The 22,346-nt window shown below is 38.3% G+C and overlaps 1 long non-coding RNA gene and 1 other non-coding gene across 2 annotated transcripts in view; both read right to left on the reverse strand.

Moving 5' to 3' along the window:
- The window catches only part of LOC126367414 (uncharacterized), a 97,650-nt gene that overhangs the window by 19,919 nt on the left and 55,385 nt on the right, over window positions 1-22,346 (reverse strand). The window lies entirely within an intron of this gene.
- On the reverse strand, window positions 22,119-22,189 carry Trnag-gcc (transfer RNA glycine (anticodon GCC)). Its single transcript has one exon. It is a non-coding gene; the product is annotated as a tRNA-Gly (tRNA).

A 22,346-nucleotide genomic window follows, 5' to 3' on the forward strand; every position in this document is an offset into this window, starting at 1 on the left:
TTTTTAATCCACGAATATTAATTCACGCTTAGATTATGATCAATCGTAGATTGCACCGACTGCACCCATCCTTTACGTTTATTATAGGGCCACAAAGGCCGGCTTATAATATTGATGTAACTATAGTCCTAAGACCGAAATTTGTGTCTGGAAATCTTGGCAGAGGTTAAATACCATCACTGCTTAAGACCAGACTATCTCGTAGTTGGCATTGCGCACTTATTTTTATATATGCAAATGTTGAGATGCGAAATTGTTTTTTTGGATGAATTGCTTCAGTTTTGCATTTTTAGACCCCTGTATACTACGTTATGCAGTTACGCAAATTGTAGCCAGCACCACTTTCCTGCAGAGTCACGGAATATGGCTAAATACATTAAAGATTATATCGCAAGGCGACTAGATATCGTTTCACCATGGTACCTAACAACCAAATATGTTAATCTCACGAAGGAATTTTGATAATGTCCCCATTGATAATTATATTGAGCCGAACATTCTAAGCATTCTAAGAGTTTTGATGACCTGAAATGTATTTATTGTAATTCTATTTCGTAATTTTGTTGTTTTTTTTATAGTTTTGGTATACGAAGATGAAGGCCCAGCGAAGCCAGCAAACTCAAATAAACAATCACCAAAGCCGGCAGATTTACAAACCCAATCATCGAAGCCGGCTGTCTCAACAACCCAATCACCGAAGCCGGCTGACTCAGAAACCCAATCACCAACGCCGGCAGACACAGAAACCCCATCACCAACGCCGGCAGACACAGAAACCCAATCACCAACGCCGGCAGACACAGAGACCCAATCACCAACGCCGGCAGACACAGATGTCCACCAACCTACACTGGCAGACCCAGATGACTCCTTCCGCTTCCGCGGACGGCAAAATGCATCAGCGCCTCTTAGGCTTTCCGCGGTCATATAAAATATATACTTTATATTCGTAGCCATTTTGTTTGTGTTGTAATTAGTACTTAATATTAAACTGAATGGTCCATAAGTTGCTTCTATTATATGTATCACCTATCTTGTCGAGGAAAATTAAATCATTTAAGAAAAACAGACCTGTGAGGTCACAGGGCTCGAAGCCAGCTCGCGCTCACACCAATTATTTTCGAAATTGTTTTCGAATTCATGTTTGAAACATATATATTGAAGGAGAACATCGTGAGGGAAGCCACATGCACGACATTTGTATCTGACGTATTTGATATAAGACCTAGCCTATATTGGGCTGGTTTTCCCTTCGCGGGTTGGAACTTGGAAGGTCAGACAGGCGTCGCTTCTGTTTCCTGACCTATACAAGTGTCATCCATTACTTTCCGGCATATCTACAAACGAAATCTGATCATCTAACAAAAGGGCTCATGAAGATAAATTTCAGACACATTGGCGAATACCAAATTGCATGATTTTGCCGTATCGTGACAATATGCCAGACAGAAAAAACTTTCAAAGGCACCAATAGCTTCGACATCCTGACCCGATGGCCCGTCACCTCTATGTGTTTTTATTTCTAAACTGTGATGGGCACTAAGCGCTATTAAAAGGACAGCAATGATTATCGTTATGATTGAGCACCATTTCAACTTTATACAATAAAACAATAGTTTAAAATAACTGACCGCGGCAGTTCTAATACGATATCTCATTAAGTCATACGAAACAACCGAAATTAATTCGCTCAAATTTAATTGCAGAATTTTTTTATGAAACATTAATATCACATCACATACACGTCAATTCCAATTAGTTTCTTCTGCAAATTACACGTATCAACCATGGTGCACATTTATCAGTGGATATGTATCATGATAATATTGAAATTTATCGAATTTTCGTACGAATGTGAGTAAAATGTATAAAAATTATATTTTAACGCTATTCTTCTTACAGCCAACTGATTGGACGTTTTAGCATTGGAACACTGAACGTTGGCACTGGTATCTCAAAAATGCCACGGCAGAACTTTTACTTCTAAGCGCAATTTCTAGAAACATCGATGGTCCAGTTAAAGAGCTGGTCCTTTTATAGACGTCACTTATTGTCAGGTTTGCTTCAAATAGTATTGAACATTTGGGTGGACAAATGTACTGAGGGTTCTCACCCGGTAGAAAATGGTCTAATGAAAGAACTGGTTCAATGATGGTTACCGTATACATACATATACTAGTATCTGAGATACAGGCTCGGCCTAGTTCAGATACTAGTGAACTCTAGACTAAGTTTATAATGCGTTACTTATACTAAGAAATTATGTATGAACCCTGTTTTTTTTAATTTTTATTCAACTATTGTAGGTATTGGACTACTTTTTATACCTCTTTCAGTAATTTGTTATTATGTAGGCCATGTAGCAGCAGTGGTACAAGTGACATGACTGCGTGGCTTACCGCGACGTGTGATAACCGCTAAGTTACGTCTAGGTTTTCTATTGATGATCCAAAGAGCAGGACCTATAAGCTACTTTATTTTTTACAGTACATTCTTTGTAGCACACTTATACGACTCTGCTTTGACTAAAACATAAACGTAGCACGTAACACGTAAAAACTATTTAAATCGTCTGCTGGCGGTCAACTAACGAGCAGTCTGATGGTGGGAAGCTGGCTGACAGCGAACTGTCTCAAGACCACGACTTAAAGCCCATATTTGAATGAATTTTGTTAGTCAGGTGGTAGCAGAGTCATATAAGTGGGTTGAGGTACGCAAATGTGGCTCTTTACATGTACTTAATAGGTTCTTTCTCTTTTGTTTCTTTTCTTTTTTTAATTCTTATTTTTTTGGTTACAGTGCCCCCTGACTACTGTTTCAAGAGACTAAACAGGACCGACTGTGGGGGAAAACCCACACACGTCTTCACCCACTACAGAGAAGGGTCGCGGTGCGAAATAGAAGTCTGGAAGGGCTGCCCCACCCGCAACCGATTTGACAGTGAAGCTACGTGCTCTCACTTCTGCATCGGAAGATTGAGATATAATAGCGAGGAGAACAAAATTCCTGATGAACCGGGTGAATTAAATTTTCTTGACTTGCCGTATTGTCAATTTTTGCTTGAGGTGACATTTTCTATTTGGCTGGACGTATGTGGAGCTGTTAGCGGATCCAGATGGGCTCAAACCCTTCAAAATCACCTGAATCTAACTCCACAAATGTCAAAAAACTTTGATGTTATTCAATTTACGGTCATACTATTATAGGTATTCATAATAACACAATATAACCAGTTCATACAAGTACGTCCCACTGCTAGGCACAGGCCTCCCCTCATGTAGCCGGGACTGATGGCTTACCGTGTCCTCCAAACCAGAAAATCATCTTACTTTTTGGACACTGAGGTGTGTAATGTATTTACCAAACGAAGAACAATCTGGCAAAGTGATTACGACAATGTTCTCACTGAGAATGAAATCCGGACCTCCAGATCGTCATTAGAAAATTAAATCCACAATAATACTTACTGTGTCATTCCTGAGGAAGCCAAGATCTGCTTTTCACGCTTCCCTCGCCGCTCCATTAATTTTTTTTGACATGACTTATTGTAGGTTTGCTGCAAATGGCATTAACTACTTGGCCAGATAAATGGGGAGCGCAAGGGCCTAAGGCTTAGTTGGGCGCGAACCTGGCGTCGTCTGAGAGAATATTGGAATAAACTAATCGACCTGCCGTTACATCATGACCACCAAGTTCATACTAGGGAAAATGTACGCTGATCTTTCAATTTCAGTTAAAAATCCATGTGAAGGAACCTTCAATGCTGGGGACTGTTCCTCATCTCCTCTGGAAGTATACACGTATGACCAACAATCCAACAGATGTGTACAACGCATATGGAAAGGCTGCACGACTGATAATCAGAACATGTTCAAAGATGAAATACAATGTATGGATATGTGTGTAGGAATCGATCGTAATTGGTGGGTTGATAAATTGAACAATTTAACAAGTAAAGAACAACATGATATTGACAAACTTTTGGAGTTTGTACCTGAGGAATCTACGACTGAGGAATTTACCACTGAGGCAACCACGGCCGAAGCGTCCACGACTAAGGAATCCACGACTGAGGAATCCACAACTGAGGAATCCACGACTGAGGAAATTACTACTCAGGAGACTACAACTATTGATCAATATGACGATAGTTATGTGCCTCCTCCTTCAGATGAGGTAGTAAAAGAATCTGACACTCCAAATGATGGGCAACAAGAAAGACGCCGTGTTTTTTCACACCGTAAGTTATCTTTTAAAGGCATAATTATTAAAAATTAAATGCACCACATATCACTTTGGTCTAACAGAAGCTTGATAAAGTGGAATGGTGGATGTACCTCTGATTATACCGATTGTGTTAAATTATAGTCGAATTAAGGGGTCACATTCATTCGACTGTTCGCACTCAAAAGATGCTGATAGACTAGAGCATTCACTTGTAACATAACATCGAACATTCGCCGCTTATATATTTGTCGAACTGAACAACGAGCCGAGCGAAGCATAGAGCCAAACATTGCTATGAACGTTTTCATAAGCAAGAACACTCGATAGAATGCTCGCTAAAATGTTCTCGTATTTTTCTCGTATTGTAACATTCGCACAAATGCTCATTACAAGTGAATGCTTAAGTTTATCAGCACCTAAAGGAAACAGATCTGCAAATCTTATTCTCCATAATTTGTGTCTAAAAATAATGGTATAGAGTGGATACAGCGCAAAAACAATAGCGGTTCGTCGATCCGGAACGGGCTCAACAGAACTGCGAGTTTTTTTTTTGTCAATTACGTAAGTGGCTTATTGTAGGTTCCTCTCAGATGATATTAACTACTTGGCCGGACATTGAGCAACGGTCGGGAGACATAGGTCAATGTGTTTTCTGAGGTGTAGGACCTTTACGTGTAACCACTACGTGGACCACTTTTCCCATCGAGTTTGAAGTAAGGCAGTTGCTTCTGTAAAAAAGGACCTGTCAAATTTTAAGATTAGGAAAACAGAAAAGATAAAGATTGTTTCTAATGATGTGAGATTTATTAAATGTCGCCAATAACCAATTTTTGTTCTGGTTTAGGTCATTAGAAACCAAAACGATGACCCGAGCTGCCGGCAGATGACGTGATAGCCACCGTCGACGTCAAAATTCGGCAACGCCTGATGGTGACTTCAAAGCCAAATAATGTTTTGTTCACATTCTTAATATTATGCCCATTATCATTAAAGTGACGGACAGAATCTATATTATATTAAATTAATTAATGTTCTATAAAAGCTTAGATTATTATTACATTTGTGGCGAACCTAACTAATTGACCAGCTAGTTTCGCCCACATGCAACGGATGGCGCCACCATTCAATAATGCAGTCCTGAAACGCGCTATCGAATATTATACAGCGTGACGCACATACAACTTCAACGGTTGGATCGTCGATCCCTAGTCACACTACCAACTTGTGGCTAGCGGGGTAGTATGCTCCGGTACCCCGAACACATGCTTTGGTGGCAGCACACCCTCGCAGCCAAACATTAGAGAAAATAAAGCCACTCGCCGTAAAGAGACTCGCCGTAGCGAGGGTCGCCGTTCGGAGAGTCGCTGTCAACGCTACAATTCTATTAGATTGATTAATTGATATCATGCGGATTCGGGGATTTGTGCCCGGATAATAGCAATAGTCCGGATGTCATACTATGTCGTTGTTCTAATAAGGTGTATTAGATGGAGATTATCTTGTCTCTCATCTGTTTAATTTACGATGATAGAAACTTCATATTTGCAGCTACGCAATCCTCTAAAAGCAACTTGCCGACGATCGAACGTTCTTGAAGAACTGTCGACGCATACCTAACCTATATGGATGAATGATTTATTATACATTAATCAAATGGATTAAATATTTAGAAGTAGTTTAACAATTTTATTTGATAACATAGAGAAGAGCCCGTTGCGAAAATGATTATCACGTGCGCAGCGGTGAACGAAAACATCGTGAAGAAACCTACATTCACAGAATGCATTGTCGGAGGTATGTGACCTAATCTGTATTGGGCTGGTCAGACAGGCAGTCGCTTCTGTAAAAAACCGGACCTGTCAAATTGCCAGGTTAGGTGTGCGGACCCTGTGAATAACGGGATAAAGCTAGGGGGATGTGGTTGGTAGAAAAGAGAACTTTACAAAATTAGAGTTGCTTTTACAGAATCAGAGATCATCGCATTGCTAGTTGCTACTTATGTTGGAGACATGGCGCTCAGAAACATTCAGCTTAAAACAACAAGGGTCTGCCGGCCACTGCTTCTTTGCCAGCTTCACTGCGTATTCACTCAATGCATGAACTCTTCAGATATTTGTATGCCAGTCTCATGGCAGTGCATACTGATACATGTTTAATGTTATGTAATGTTTAATAAGATCTTCTTGACGTATGTACACAAATAAATTATTTTGTATTTGTATTGTATTTGTATTTGTCTATTGCGCAAAGAGGCACTATCCAAAAATTGGACTGAAATAAATATTGCTCCAATGAGGGACTTTTCAGGCTACGTTCCCCAAAAATAATATAGATGGAGCTGTCAAGATTGATTTAACGTGATAATTACCTATTTTCTCATTACTCGGGTACATAATTATACAAAAATACAATGTAATAGCAGAAGCAACTTAGGTTAGGTTTGGTTAGGTACGCGTTGAGGAGCTCGGTGGCGCAGCGGTAAACACGCTCGATCTGCGATTGTTGAAGTAAAGTAACTTTCGCAGAGGCCGGTCATAGGATGGGTGACCACAAAAAAAAAGTTTTCATCTCGAGCTCCTCCGTGCTTCGGAAGGCACGTTAAGCCGTTGGTCCCGGCTGCATTAGCAGTCGTTAATAACCACCAATCCGCACTGGGCCCGCGTGGTGGTTTAAGGCCCGATCTATCCATCCATAGGGAAGGCCCGTGCCCCAGCAGTGGGGACGTTAATGGGCTGGTGATGATGATGAATAGCAGAAGCACCTATACATTATATATTTTTTGCATGACATTTGGTTCACATTATGTATAGAATTATGATACTACATATTTTGCTTCTTTTCATTTTGATCACAATAACAGAGTGGAAGATGTAATTGTGCCTGGGTGTAATAAAAAAGGGTCAACATTTATACCCAAAAACAAAGATAAAAGATGCATATGTCTGTTATTCATGAAATTAGAAGGTTATACGAAGGAAAATCTTTACAGCGCCATCTACATTGTATTTGAGGAATAATAATAGCCTGGAAAGGTCCTCATTAGTAAAAGAGTCTTGAAGTACGGATTCGTCTACGTTTCAGGTAATTTTGCCTGAATGTCAGAAGTCTGAACTAAACAAGGCATTGAAAGGTGATGAAAACGGGACATAATATCTAGATCGCAAGCCGATTGTTCTAAAGGCTACATCACTGAGGCGGCTCTAGAAGTTATACCTCATAAAGTGATATGAAGCTTCAAGCCCAAATTAAATAGCTCAATTTTATTACCGAAAAAATAGATAAAAGTTTAATCTCACATGGCCAGCATGTGAGGTTAATATGTCTAATTAATTACTACTGCAATTGACATAACCAACCATGGTTCATATTTTTCAGTGGATATTTATATTTCTATTATTGATATACATAGAATTTACGAACGGATGTAAGTAAAATGTATAGAAACTAGATTTTTCGCTTTACGGTTTTTAATTTTCAGCATTTGACTACTTCTTTTACACCTCTTAATGTCCAAAATTATAAATTGCAGAACTCTGTTAATTTAAAATATCGATTTCCAAATTTATTAAACCCTACTTACTGCTTTCAGGTCGCGAGCCCATCGCTCTAATCGATTAAATATGATGGCGGTTTTAAATTTTACACGATGTATAGTGTATCACTTAGCTCATTGTTTCTTGTGAATTTACTTCTGTGCAAGAAAGTATATTTGATTTGATATAGAAAATTAATGTCACATGCAGGTCAATTAAGATTCCTTCCGCTGAAATTTACAGTATCAATTATGGTACAAAATGTTTCAGTCGATTATATATGACGCCTTTTGTTAGTAGGTACTTATTTTTTAGATTTTGCACGACTCGCCGTAGCGGGAATCGCCGTTCAGGGAGTCGCTGTTAATGCTATAATTGCGTAATTACCTAGGTCAAAGAAAAATTATGAAATTCTGATTAATAATTAAAGACAGATCTAAACAAACACACTGACTAAAACGTAATCTTTTTTCTATTTACTTTATTAACTTTTAACACTGGTAGCTTTTCCATACAAATTGCATTTTTTGTTTTGACGTTTAGTAAAAAGTTACCGATTTGACTAGTTAGAATTAGCCTATTCTTTATTAGCCTATAAATAGGCCTTTTCGCTGTCCCTTTTTAAAATATACTGAAAATGTTTTAGTGGATTAATAGGTATATTTGAATAACTTTATTTTGTACCTCAGTTTTGCGCGAATTATATCGAGGGCTTCGTTCAATAGCCGTATTTATTATCTTATTTGATCACATAACTTAAACGCCAATTGTTAGATACTTTAAAAGCGAATATCTAAAACCAAAAAAAATCCTCAAAATAAAAACCAGTTTTGTAACCGATTCCGTCGATCTGCATCTTTGTTTTCCAAAAATTCTGATACTGGATAAAAGTCTAACCTTTTATTTCTTTGCAGTGCCCCCTGACTACTGTTTCAAGAGACTAAACAGGACCGACTGTGGGGGGAAACCCACACACGTCTTTACCCACTACAGAGAAGGGTCACGGTGCGAAATCCAAATCTGGAAGGGTTGCCCCACTCGCAACAGATTCGACAATGAAGCTACGTGCTCCCACTTCTGCATCGGAAGATTGAGATATAATAGCGAGGAGAACAAAATTCCTGATGAACCGGGTAAATTAGCTTAGCTTTTCTTTTTCACGTAACTTATACGGGATGTGAGTGACATCGTACCGAATACTCAGGGGGATGATTCAGACCGTGATTCAGAGTTAATGTCAAGTGAAATTTTCCGTCACAACATTCATGTTTTTTGTTTTGAGTATATCCATAGATGTCGCTCTACTCGATGCAAAGGTGTGAACATTTTCAAATGTACTTATAACATTTAATTTCAGTTAAAAATCCATGCAAAGGAACCTTCAATGGTGGAGACTGTTCCTCATCTCCTCTGGAAGTATACACGTATGACCAACAATCCAACAGATGTGTACAACGCATATGGAAAGGCTGCACGACTGATAATCAGAACATGTTCAAAGATGAAATACAATGTATGGATATATGCGTAGGAATCGATCGTGAATGGTGGGTTGATAAATTGAACAATTTAACAAGTAAAGAACAACATGATATTGACAAAGTTTTGGAGGTCGTAACTGCGGAGTCTACGACTGAGGAGTCTACCACTGAGGGGTCTACCACTGAGGAATCAATGACTGAGGGACCTCAGGAGCCTACAACCACAATTCCTAATTACGACGAAGACTATGTTGAAAATGACGACGAAGAGTTACCAGAAATCAGCGCTCTAAATGACCCACACATGAAAAAAATGAAAAAATTGGAACACGGTATGTCCGTTTTTTTCTTGTAACAAGAAGAGAACCTTCCGATATAACAACATTATTTTACTGGCTTTGAGGATCATATCACAAAGTAATGTTTTAATAATTATATTATAGTGTATACTTAGCTATACATATAATAAAAAACATTTTTTTTTTATTTTGTTTCACAGATCCGGAACCGGGTGAGGATTATTGTAGTAATACACGTCTCTCTCTCTTTATTTGAGAGCTGTGCTCTTGTCGGTGGAGTAATCGCCATTCCTCTCTTCTTCCCACCAAATCCTTCACCTCTCAATACGACACGACCTGCACCTTCTCTCTTTGTTTCATAAATATTCTCCGACCCCTTCCTCTCTTCCCTTCAATTTTTCCTTCTATGATGTCTGTTATGAATCGTGTCGTGTCAGTAATACACGTAACATACATTGTGGTAGTATGTACATGCATCGCAAGATGAACCACAACCATCCATCATCTCTCCTCCTGCCCTTATCTCACTCCAGGTGGGGTTGGCACAATATGTATTTCTCTTCCATCAAATCAAATCAAATCAAATATACTTTATTGCACAGAACTATAATTTCAACAATCAGACAAAACACATGAATACAGTACAATTTGGGCGGCCTTATTGCTCTAGAGCAATCCATCCATTTCGATCAGTCGTCATCTCAGTACTCACGCCTTTCACGCAAATATCCTTCTTCACACAATCCATCCCCACTTTTTTGGACCGTCCCCTACCCCTATGTCGATCCACATTCATACTCCTGACTTTCCTCGTGGTGTATTTTGTGTGGATTGATTAGTTTCACCACTCGTAGACTGTAGTAAAATACTTTGATATAATTCACTTTAAGTAAGTAATTACAAAGGTTACAAACACGTCCTACAATAAAAGATACATACATAAACTCACGCCCATAACCCCTAATAGGGTGGGCAGAGCCACAAATATAATCAAAGACAACTTGCAGCCACTGTTGATATGATGTCTTAGCTGGATATGATGCACCTTATGGTGATAGGGGATTAGCCTATCGCCCATAACATTAGTCCATCATGCTAGAGGACACAATCCCACTGCAATAAGAGATGGATTGATGAATATCAAATTAATTTAAAAGTAAAGAATTAACGAATCAATCAATAATTCTTTGTTGCACTAAGACATAAGTAAGGACATGTACAAACGAATTTTGAATTTGTATTTTTATAAGTAACCTTTTTCTTAAAAGGTATTTTTATGTTGCAGTTGTCAACACCTCGTTATATGCCTTTCATTCCTCCTCATTACGTACCTTGCTAACCTATTATCCATACACCCATGCTTATTATATTAACACAAACATAAATTCACAATTATCCTCAGTGATCAACCGCAGCAACCCTGGTTATCATTGTACCGCTAAAGGCTCATGATACGACTGGTTACAATAAACCCTCTTGCACTGCAATTAGTTATCGCGCTATGTAACTTACTACTTAAGTCATACGTCGACAACTCCAGTGTTATTGTATGGCGAAGACGTTTGTGTCTTTTGTTTTGGTTTGAAATACACTTCTCTAATAATAATAATAATGTTATGGGATCAAGGTACAGAGTCTGCAAAAGATCGCGAGGAGTGGAAATCTGTTATTAGAGCCAACAGGGGGAGGGGGAGGGTGGGGGGAAATAAAAGGATTAGAAAAAAAAATCTGAACTGCTCACAACCATGTTGCTGACTTCCCGTCCAGACGCGACGGCGATAGGTGGCCCATCCAGTGAGTGGCGAGTCACCGCCTGCTCATTGTATCCATGTTATCAACATTGGTCGTCAGGCGCCATAGTCCCCCATAGCCCCAGTATCCCGGTCCACTAACCCTCAACTCAATAGCCCAGTTCCCTTTGTTCCCATAATCTGCAATAGTCCTACACGAATCGAGGATTGTCTTTGGGTGCACTTACATAGTGCATACAGGGATAATCGCCGGTTGGTGTCACACCATATTTAGATTAAATTGTCTTAAGGGGCCTCTACGTGTTGGCGTCGGCCCAACGCATGCCTTCCAAAAGTCTTCCATAGGCCCGAGATATAACGGAACATATTAATCATTATTTTCCATACTTAATTCACTACTGGCAATCTGAATAATAATCGTCGAAGATACTACTGAGGGTCTTTCCAGACTACGTTCTCCAAAAATTTTAATAGATGGCGTTGTATAATTACATATTTTCTCATTACTCGGGTACATAATTATAAAGAAATACAATGTAATGGCAGAAGCATAATATATATAAATATAACAGTTGATTGGTATTTGGATCACATTGTGTATAGAATTGTGTTGATAACTACGAGTATATTGGTTTTTTTTATTTTGATCAGAATAATAATAGGTGGAAGATGTAATTGTATGGTAATCATTTACGCCCAAAAACAAAGATAAAAAATGTAGTGAGTACATTAAATTTGAAGGTTAAACCAAGGGAAATCTTTACAGCGCCATATAGTGATTTTGAGCAACGTAGCCTCATTTCATTTTTTTTTTTCAGAATATGTGAAAAGTGAAAGCGAGGAAGAACCAGTTATGCCTGAAGAGTCTGACGACAGCCACCGTCGACGACAAAATGCGTCAGCACCTGACGCCCTATCTGCTGTTTAATAACATTTTGTTATCGTTCATAATCAGCTCATAAGTCCTAATGGGGTAGATATTAAAATAAGTGGAATATAGTTGCTTTCTATTTCACACCTTTCTTGACCAGGAAAAATAATAAAAAAAAATAACCTCGTGAGGCCGAGATTTCCGGAGACAATAGAAATGAATAAAAGAACATTTCGGTCTGCGCAAATGTCAAATTGCAATAGCTAAGATGTCGCTATCTTCAAGTCATAAGACCGAATGTTCTTTTAAAATCCAAATCCCATTTATACCCCATGAATTGCTTTGATGTCTCCTTTTTAACCCTTTCATACCCGTCATTCATTATATGGGTGACCTGACCTGCAAGCCACTTGAAGATAATGTTGCATCCAAATTTGGTGAATGCCAAGTTTGCATGGTGTACCATATGGTGACCCTGGATACTTCATTCTTAGCGTGTGCCTTGCGGAGTGATCGTGTCAGAAACATCGTACTGCGTTCTAAGGCCCAAACTAAAGTAGTCCAAAAAAGTGTTCCTATAATGGTTTAAATCTAAAAGCCACACGCGTCAAAAGTGGGATTTGGCAGGTCACGTCTGTTGGACGTCTAACAACTTGTGGGGTAAGCTCACCACAGAAAGGTCTCCGAGTAGAGACAGATATGCAGGCGTAGCAGACTTAGATCGCGATGGCGTGACGACTTAGACGCCTTCCTGCAAGGCTGGCCAGAGCAAGCACTGGAGAGAGAATCCTGGAAGAAATGTAGAAGGCGATTTTCACAATATGCGTACCCTAAAGGACCTAGTCAGAATGTGTGCGCTTTCGTGACATTTTGTAAGATTGTTTAAACTGTCATACATTATCATTTTGTATTATGTAAGTAACAGCTGAAGTTTAACACTTTTATGGAAATATAGATAAATAAATATCACACGAAGGCTAGCTGCGATTAATTTCTTCTGCAATGTATATCCACAATAGAATGGTTATAGAAATATGATTAACTAAAATTATATTATTAAAAAACCATTCCTTTTTTTTGAGGATTTGGCATTGGACCAATTTCTTTGATGCCTTTGCGTTGACACACAGAACTAAGCTAAGTTATTTAAAAAAACGGTTTGAAAGTTTTTGATGCGGTTCAAGAAGTCATACCTCATAAACTGGTATAAAGCATCAAGTCCAAATTAATTAGTTCAAATTTTATTGCTGATAAATTAAATAGAAAAAATAATACAACAGTAAGATCAATTCAATCTCATTTCTTCTGCAATTTACTCATTCTACTATGGTACACATTTTTCAGTGGATATTTATTTTGTTTTTATTATTGAACTTTATACATATTTCGTCCGAGTGTAAGTAAAATACATATATACATTGATTTATTTTCCTTTTTTAAAATATACTCGTTGATTGGGCTGGCTTCTGTAAAAAACCGGACCTGTCAAATCATCAGGTTAAGTGAGCGGACCCTGTGAAAGCGGGATAACGCTAAGGAGATACCAATGATGGGTGAGAGCCCTCAGCAGTCCTCATTTGTCCAGAAAAGTAATAAATGCGATAGCTTAAAAAAATAGAGTTATTCTGAAGGCTTTGCTATATACGTAATATCGGCTTAATTAATTTCGTTTCTTTTTCGGTCCGTGGTTCAGGATATTTATATAATAGAGAAAAATTGATAGATATTTTCTGCGGGTTTACAGTTCATTTTTAGTACTTACTTATTAATTCGGTTGGAATCTTTTGGGCAGTCCAGATATGGAGATTACGGTAGCAACTAGTTACGTCATCAATAAAATGTGATTCGTCTGTCACAAGTTACTAAAAACTACGCCTAAGATTGCTTCATTTCGAGATATATCGATGATCCAATCAAGAAGCCGGTCTAATTATACGTATTCGCGACTGAATGCTTTCTACGTTTCTATTATTTCTCGTCCAATAGAGGTGTAACTGGTTTTTTTATATTTTATTTATTTGCAGTACCCTCTGACTACTGTTTCAAGAGTTTAAATAAGACTAACTGTGGGGGGACACCCACACACGTCTTCACCTACCACAGAGAAGGGTCGCGGTGCGAAATAGAAGTCTGGAAGGGCTGCCCCACCCGCAACCGATTTGACAGTGAAGCTAAGTGCTTTCACTTCTGCATCGGAAGATTGAGATATAATAGCGAGGAGAACGAAATACATGACAAACCGCGTAAATTAGTTTTTAAATTTACGTCTTATTGTAGATTTGGATGGCAATTGTTACTTTACTACATGAAAAATCTTCGTAGCTCAGGGATTTGCCTCTAACGAGCGCTAAAAAAGATGCCATCTGAGAGTGCGTAGAGGTCTTACTCTTGCCGTGGTTTTTGTTTTTATAGCACTGCCGTTGTTAGGTAAACTCATCATCACATCACTAATTTAAGAGCCGCGCTCTTGTCGGTGCACCATTCTCCATGCTACTTTTTAGGGAAAAATAGGGCAGTGGTTTCCCTCTTGCCTTCAACCCAACTTACAAAGAAAAAAATATAATCGAAAATGGGCCTTGGGGGCCTTGAACCAGCATTTGAACTTGACACAGCTGCAAGCCGTATAGACATAAAAAGGAAATTCTATCCATAACTGTCACTTCACTCGATGGGTTGTGGTCACTTGTGGTACCGTTGCAACGTATGTGCGTCACTTCTCCGTCAAATGTACATATAATTTTTAATTTCAGTTAAAAATCCATGCAAAGGAACCTTCAATGCTGGAGACTGTTCCTCATCTCCTCTGGAAGTATACATGTATGACCAACAATCCAACAGATGTGTACAACGGATATGGAAAGGCTGCACGACTGAAAATCAGAACATGTTCAAAGATGAAATACAATGTATGGATATGTGCGTAGGAAACGATCGTGATTGGTGGGTCGATAAATTGAACAATTTAACAGGCCAAGAACAAAAATACATTCAGAAAGTTATGAAGCTCGATTTGGGACATGAAGCTCAGGAGACAGCAAATTCGACTCCTAACTACGATGATGAATATCCACCTCTTGAATCAGACGAATATATACCGGATGCTTACGCCCCAGGCGATCTTTCAACCAATGCATTCCGTATGTATTTCCGAAATCTTATTCGCTTATTTATTTTGTATTAAACCTTAGGTATCATATAATTAACACGGTGATTCGTTATTTGGAAATAATCATAATCAGTTGGTCATCTCTTTCGGGTTACCAACAATGGCGACAACGCACGGGCAACTGCGCCGCCGATGCGTTGTTCATTTGTCAACGAAACCATAGAATAAGGAATAATACTACGTATAGAACGGCAACTCTCTGCTCCCCATCAGCGGCTGAGCTAGGTTTACCTCACAACTCATAGTTTAGACTTGAAGCGTATGGTGTCAGACGTTACACACACAGATGCACGAGTCGATAAAATCAATGTCTAGTGTCTGTGTAAAACGAAGTTGTTTGTATGAAGTGTCCGGGGTGTGACGAAACTGCAAAACACAATAGGTACTATGTAAATTGCAGTGTACATGAAATCGACACTAGCGCTCGAGGCGGCGTGAGCTAAAACTACTACCAGTTTGACAGTTTTCTATGGAAATAGAGGTTTTTAATCGGAATGGACCACATCGAAAAGACCGCGGTCCATTCAGACGAAAACGAAAACTAACTATGTGCCTAAGGACAAAAAGGCGTGAAAGGCGTTCCAAAGGCGTGAAATTTTGTATGCATATGCTAGGTAACCCCCCCCTCCCCCCCCCCCTCGGTCTTACTTTAGTCTTCAATCGTACGAAGTCTGACGTCACACAGCGCGTGTACCTTAACGTCGTCAATGTATAAGTAAGTTTTTTTGTAAATACGCATCCGTATAACTACTTGTACGGGGTGTAAGTAACATCGTAACAATTTCTGAGGGGAATGATTCAGACCATGATTCTGAGTTAATATCAAGTGGAATTTTCCGTCATGATTCATGGAAATTTTAATGTTTTCTTTAATTATTTTCATTTCCGTACTTCTGCGACGGAACATTCCACTTGATATCAACTCAGAATCACGGTCTGAATCCTCCCTTAAAGTTTTCATTACGATGCCACTAACATCCTGTGTATCCCTCCTGTCCGCGGTAAAGGAAACCGAATTTATTTGCTATAACGATTTTCTTTTTACTGGCAAAAAAACTAATTAATACTATGTTGTTATTGTCAATTTAGATTCCGGCGGTATTCGGGTCTCCGGCGATGATGATGACTCCTACATCCTGCGTCAAAATACGTCAGCATCTAAAGCCCTTTACGCGGCCATATAATATAAAGTATATTTTTATTTTTTTAATACAGATTTGTATTTAATTTTGATAATTGAATAACTGTCTCATTGTGGTCTATTGACTTGCTTCTCAAATGGGCGGCGACGGTTCGAACCCGAGAACCGGACTTGCACCGATAAGTTATTAATTTAATTAAGCGCAGTTTTCACTAACACAGTTGGCTCGACCATTATGGATGGCGATACGGCTACCTATCACGTTGGTCCAATAGAAAGCTCGGTGAACTGTGGGTACTTAGTTCATCTTGCGTGCATCTTAGTTCATTTTCCTTTGGTGTTAAAACCAGGGACCATCCGCGTAGGACCCCGGATCTGGATCCGACTGAACCGGTGCACCACCCACGTAAAGTCGAACCATCACCTACATAAATGAGTCGCCATACTGTTAATGTTACATAGTGAACGAGTGCCCTCTACACCGGTTCCCAGTTGGCATAGCCGAGCTGCATTGTGTGACGGATGCGGCAGAGACTTGGTTAAGGGAGCTTAAGCTACGAGTAGATATATATGATCCACGCCGAATATTTATTTATTTTTGCCATACGCCATAATAATAATCTTGCGTGGGATGTATCTCTGACTACCCCGATTGGGATACAGTCGTTATGCTTATCGTATACAGCCACAATAACCTCTTGATTGCGATCCTAAGTTATTTCAAAGTAATACCAAATTTGAGTTCCTAATAAAACGGTTATTACCTATAAGTACAGATTATAGCCAATTTTATGACTAATAACAATCATTAGGGACTAAATCTTCGGATACGACATACAATGTCGCCAAGTAATGCTGTAAAAAATACTTTTTATGCAATACTTGTGACTTTTGGATCTATTCACTATTCAAATGGAGGTAAGTATCACATATTTCTATTAATAGCATTTAGGGAATGCAATTCCGACGCGAGATCGCAAATTCGAGATCCCGAAATTTTCGAGATCTCGTCTAGTTCTTAAAAAAATAAAGTTAGGATGGCTGAAAGCGATGAAAACTGATTGTTTGTGATACTGAGGTTAAATAACAAAATACTTTTAAAAAAAAGAAAATCCTTTATTGTTTAATATTTCTAAATAATAGGTAAGGTTTTCTTTGGAAAACATTTTTTTTTCAGTTTTTACCATGGGTTCCCATCGCGACCATTAGGAAAATAAAATTGTTCTAAAAATTTTCAATAGATGACGCTAAGAGTACCGATTTGTAATTAAAGTTTCTGTAAAAGCCAATAATAGATAATTAGGCACTAGAAATATTATGTTTTATAATTGAAAAGTTGTACTCCTACCAAAAGTCAATCAAAGAAATTGGCATTAAATCAAGTTTCTTTTCTATTTTTATATTCAGTCGTTACGTTAGTATTATATTTATTATGATCTGTGGTTGGCTCGACCATTATACGTGGCGATACGGCTCACCACCTATCAATTTGGTCTAACAGAAAGCTCGGTGAGATGTGGGTACTTAGCTCACCTTGCGTTGATGTACCTCTGACTATCCTAATTGGTATACACTTCTGTAGTCGTGAGCTTGTGTCTACGTAAACTACAGGCCTCCCCTCAATCAACCGGAGGGGGTATGGAGCATACTCCACAACGCTGCTCCACTGCGGGTTGGTGGAGGTGTTTTTACGGCTAATAGCCGGGACCAACGGCTTAACGTGCCCTCCGAAGCACGGAATCATCTTACTTTTTCGGACAATCAGGTGATTCAGGCCTGAAAAGTCCTTACCAAACAAAGGACAGTCTCACAAAGTGATTTCGACAATGTCCCCATCGGGAATCGAACCCGGACCTCCAGATCGTGAGCCTAACGCTCTAATCACTAGACCACGGAGGCTGTTGCAGCTTTGTATATGCATGACCTTTTCTTTTCCTGTTCTTTGTCCATTTCAGTGCCGGATCCCTACTGCCTCCAACCGATAAACACAGATGATTGTGGGGGCGACCCCACGCCAGTATTCCACTATTACTTGCCTGGGTCTCGTTGTGAGATTAAAATATGGAAAGGTTGTCGTACCCGTAATAAGTTTGACAATGAAGCGACATGTTCACACTTCTGCATTGGAAGTTTGAAAGATTCAAAGTTAAATGAGATCCCGCACGGTGATGGGGCTGATGATGGAAACGGTGATTTGAACGGTCAAGGCAACCGACCAGGAAGACCTCTGACTCCCGAGGAGCAGCAGCGTAAGTTCTATATAACTATATACAGTTAGTGACATCGTACCGAAACCTTTGAAGGATGATTCAGACCATGATTCTGAGTTGATATCAAGTGGAATTTTCCGTCGCAAAAGTATGGAACTAAAAATAATTTCATCATCATCAATTTAAGAGCCACGCTCTTGTTGGTGTAGCATTCTCCATTCCAGTCTATCAAAGGCCAATGTCTTGACTTCCCTATAAGACAAGACGTTAACCTTTTCTTTAATCTGTTCCATGTAAGCTCTTCTTGGTCTTCCCCGTCCTCTCTTTCCTTCTAGCTTTCCTTCTATGATTTTTTAATAAATTCGTCGTGTCTTATTAGGTGTCCAATCATCTTGCCTCTTCTGTCCTCAATAATTCTCAGTAATTAAAGAAAATAAAAAAAATATTTAAAAACTTTAATTATTATTTCTCTTCGCGGGTTAGAAGGTCAGACAGGCAGTTGCTTCTGTAAAATACCGGACCTGTCAAATCTTCAGGTTAGGTAAGTGGACCCAGTGAAAATAGGATAATGCTAGAAAGGATGACCACAGAATTCCACCTAATACGATCCTGATACACCACTTTTGAACTTTATCTGTTTGCAGGTGAGCATTGCAGAAGTCCTTTCAACGAGAACGACTGCGAAGCTACCCCTCTATTAGTTTACACATACAACCATGTCAACCAAACTTGCGAGAAGAAAATGTGGAAGGGTTGCACAACAGAAAATATATTTGTAACAGAAATTGAATGTATGGAAAAATGCCAGCTTCCAGATTGCAATTACTGGGTGAGGAAGATGGAAAGACTCAACAGTGGGGAATTGAATCAAGTGGTTGCATTCTTTCAAGAACTTGAGAAGACCACTCCGGCTTATATATCTGATTATGAAACCCTTGAAAAGGGTACCGGTCCACCAGATAATGATCCTTTGAAATACACAGTCGATGAGTTTAAGCCTTTGCTTGAAAATTGTCCTAAAGGGTAGTCCAATAATCTCTTTATTAAAATAAAGTAATCATTGAAGAACTGCGCTTTTCATTTAGTACATACTGTTAGATGGAAAAGAATCGATCGACTTAATATCGACTGATACATCACTATGCTAATGACGGTCACAACACTAGCTTACGTATAATGTCTTCTTAAAGACACAATGGAGTTTTGTTTTGAAATAAGAACTACGTCGAGTCTTTCTGAAATATTTTTTTTATTAACACACTTGTTTTATAAGTAATTACATTGGTTATAAATACAAATATACTTTATTGCACCAAAATAAAAAGAAAGAATCACAAAAGACTCTTAACTAGGTACATGGTAAATAGCGGACTTATTGCTGTTTATTGTTTCTATAGATATGACGAAACAGATCTAATTCTTACCGCGCTGTTCTAAAATGTATCGTAATTTTTATATAACTAACGTCTCATCCCCCTAAAAATACAGTTTCTTATAACCTGTATAGCCCGGGAAAAGAATCTGCAAGAAAAACCTCCTTAGAAGTTATCGTTTTTATTATTCATAGAAAACAATTGTGGAAGCACCTAGTCAACTACAATGAGCAATTATGATGTAAACATTCATTGCTCTGTTTATCACAAATTTGGCCACACCGAAGCAATTCATCTAAGAAAGCTATATTATTCTTTATTATTATTTTATATTCTTTATATTTTGTGTCCATTGTGCTCAATAAAGTATATTCTAATTTATTTTTCTATCTATTTGACATTTGTTTGCATTGTGCACTTACTTTTATATGCGCAACTGTCAAATTGCAATATTGCTTTCTTAGATGAATTGCTTCGATGTGGCTATTTTTAACCCCCCTGTTCTAAAACTTTGCTTACAACGATATAGAAGATAGCCGATCTTCTAAACATCACTATTCGGAAGAATTTCAGAGAAATAATCATATTTTCTTATATACTTTTTAGAGCGTAATTTTCCGTAGTCTTTTATTAAACTTATATTTGTCTATATTAAACCTATTGCACGTTATAACAACGGTGAACTTTCACTATCACCCTTCTGCTGCTCTATATCAAGTTCAAGGTCAATCCTTCACCCTCGTTCACCCCACGCGGCAGAGCGGAACGATTCAAGGTCAGTCTTTATTTAATACCCTATGAGGGTGCATAATATTTATATTAATTATATTCATAATATCGTCACTGGAAGGGCAAAAGAATGTAATAATATTGTATTTTTAATTACAAGACTTACTTTTTTACCCATAGCTGGCGAGGAGTAGGTGTATTATCACCCTGGAATTTCAGACCATGATTCTGAGTTGATAACAAGTGAAATTCCTCTCGGAAAATTCATGATTTTTTAAATTGTTTTCAGTTCCATACTTTTAGAATACTCTGGGTGCTATCCCACTCACGACAGACAGAGTAGTGCGGGGCGGAAGGCAAGAGGGAAACTACTACCCTATTTTTCCCTAAAAAGTAGCATGGAGAATGCTACGCCGACAAGAGCGTGGCTCATAAATTAGTCATGTGACTTTTGCGAAGGAAAATTCCCCTTGATAAGCATCACCTCAGAATCATGGTCGGAATCATCCCCTTAGTATTTGGTACGATGTCACTAACACCCCTTATAATATATACCTTTGCCTACCCTTTCGGGAATACAGGCGTGATGCTATGTTATATTTTATCCATTTATCTAATTTAAATGACGTCAGCATAAGACTATAATGGATTCTTCATTCATTTTCATGAGTACATATTTTTATAAATTTCACCCTTATGTATTAAATATTATCCAGCAGTTTAGGTAATATTGCAAGTTTCATCAAAATCGGCTAAGTAGTTTTAAAGTTATGGTCAAAAAACATAACTGTTATTTTAGAACAAAAACAATGAACTCGTTGATGTCTTTTGTATGAAGGAAGCCTTTATCAGAGGAAGCCTTTATGTTAGGAGGTAACATGAAGCCGTTTGAGGTCATTTAAAAGTTATACACATCACAATATCAATATTCGTTCATAGGGGTTAGTCAGAGGTATATTCATCGCAAGATGAACTAAGTACCCACACCACACCTCACCGAACTTTCTGTTAGACTAACTTTAGACATTAAACATTTAATTGTAGGTAGGTATGTATAGCAGTAATTCTTTACTGGATTAAGTATCTTTAAACTTAGGGAATAGTGCATAATAAAATTTCATCAAATTCGGTTTTGTAGTTTTTATCTTACGATAAAAGAAGTTAAAAAGTCTTGCATTTCTACTATACTAATACATATATACGTAGTAACTCGTTTTAAGCGAAAAATATTTTCAATTACCTACTCGAGTTAAAATAAAAAATGCAATAAATATAAGAAAAAAGTAATAAAGTACGAAACAAAATAAACAATTTTAAAATTTTATCAAAAAGAATCATGCATCGGCCGGGAATCGAACCCGGGCCGCCCGCGTGGCAGGCGAGCATTCTACCACTGAACCACCGATGCTTATAATTGGTTGTTGAAATTATGAAACAGTTACACTAACTGAATTGTTCATCAAAATGTCGATTATCATATACCTTCTTTTACTAAGAGCGACATTTAGGTGTCTAGTTGAAATGATGAAAGAGGTTATTGTACGGAATTTAGTTGTTTACAAAAT

This window comes from Pectinophora gossypiella, chromosome 6, assembly GCF_024362695.1.
Source record: "Pectinophora gossypiella chromosome 6, ilPecGoss1.1, whole genome shotgun sequence".
Classification (NCBI taxonomy): domain Eukaryota; kingdom Metazoa; phylum Arthropoda; class Insecta; order Lepidoptera; family Gelechiidae; genus Pectinophora; species Pectinophora gossypiella.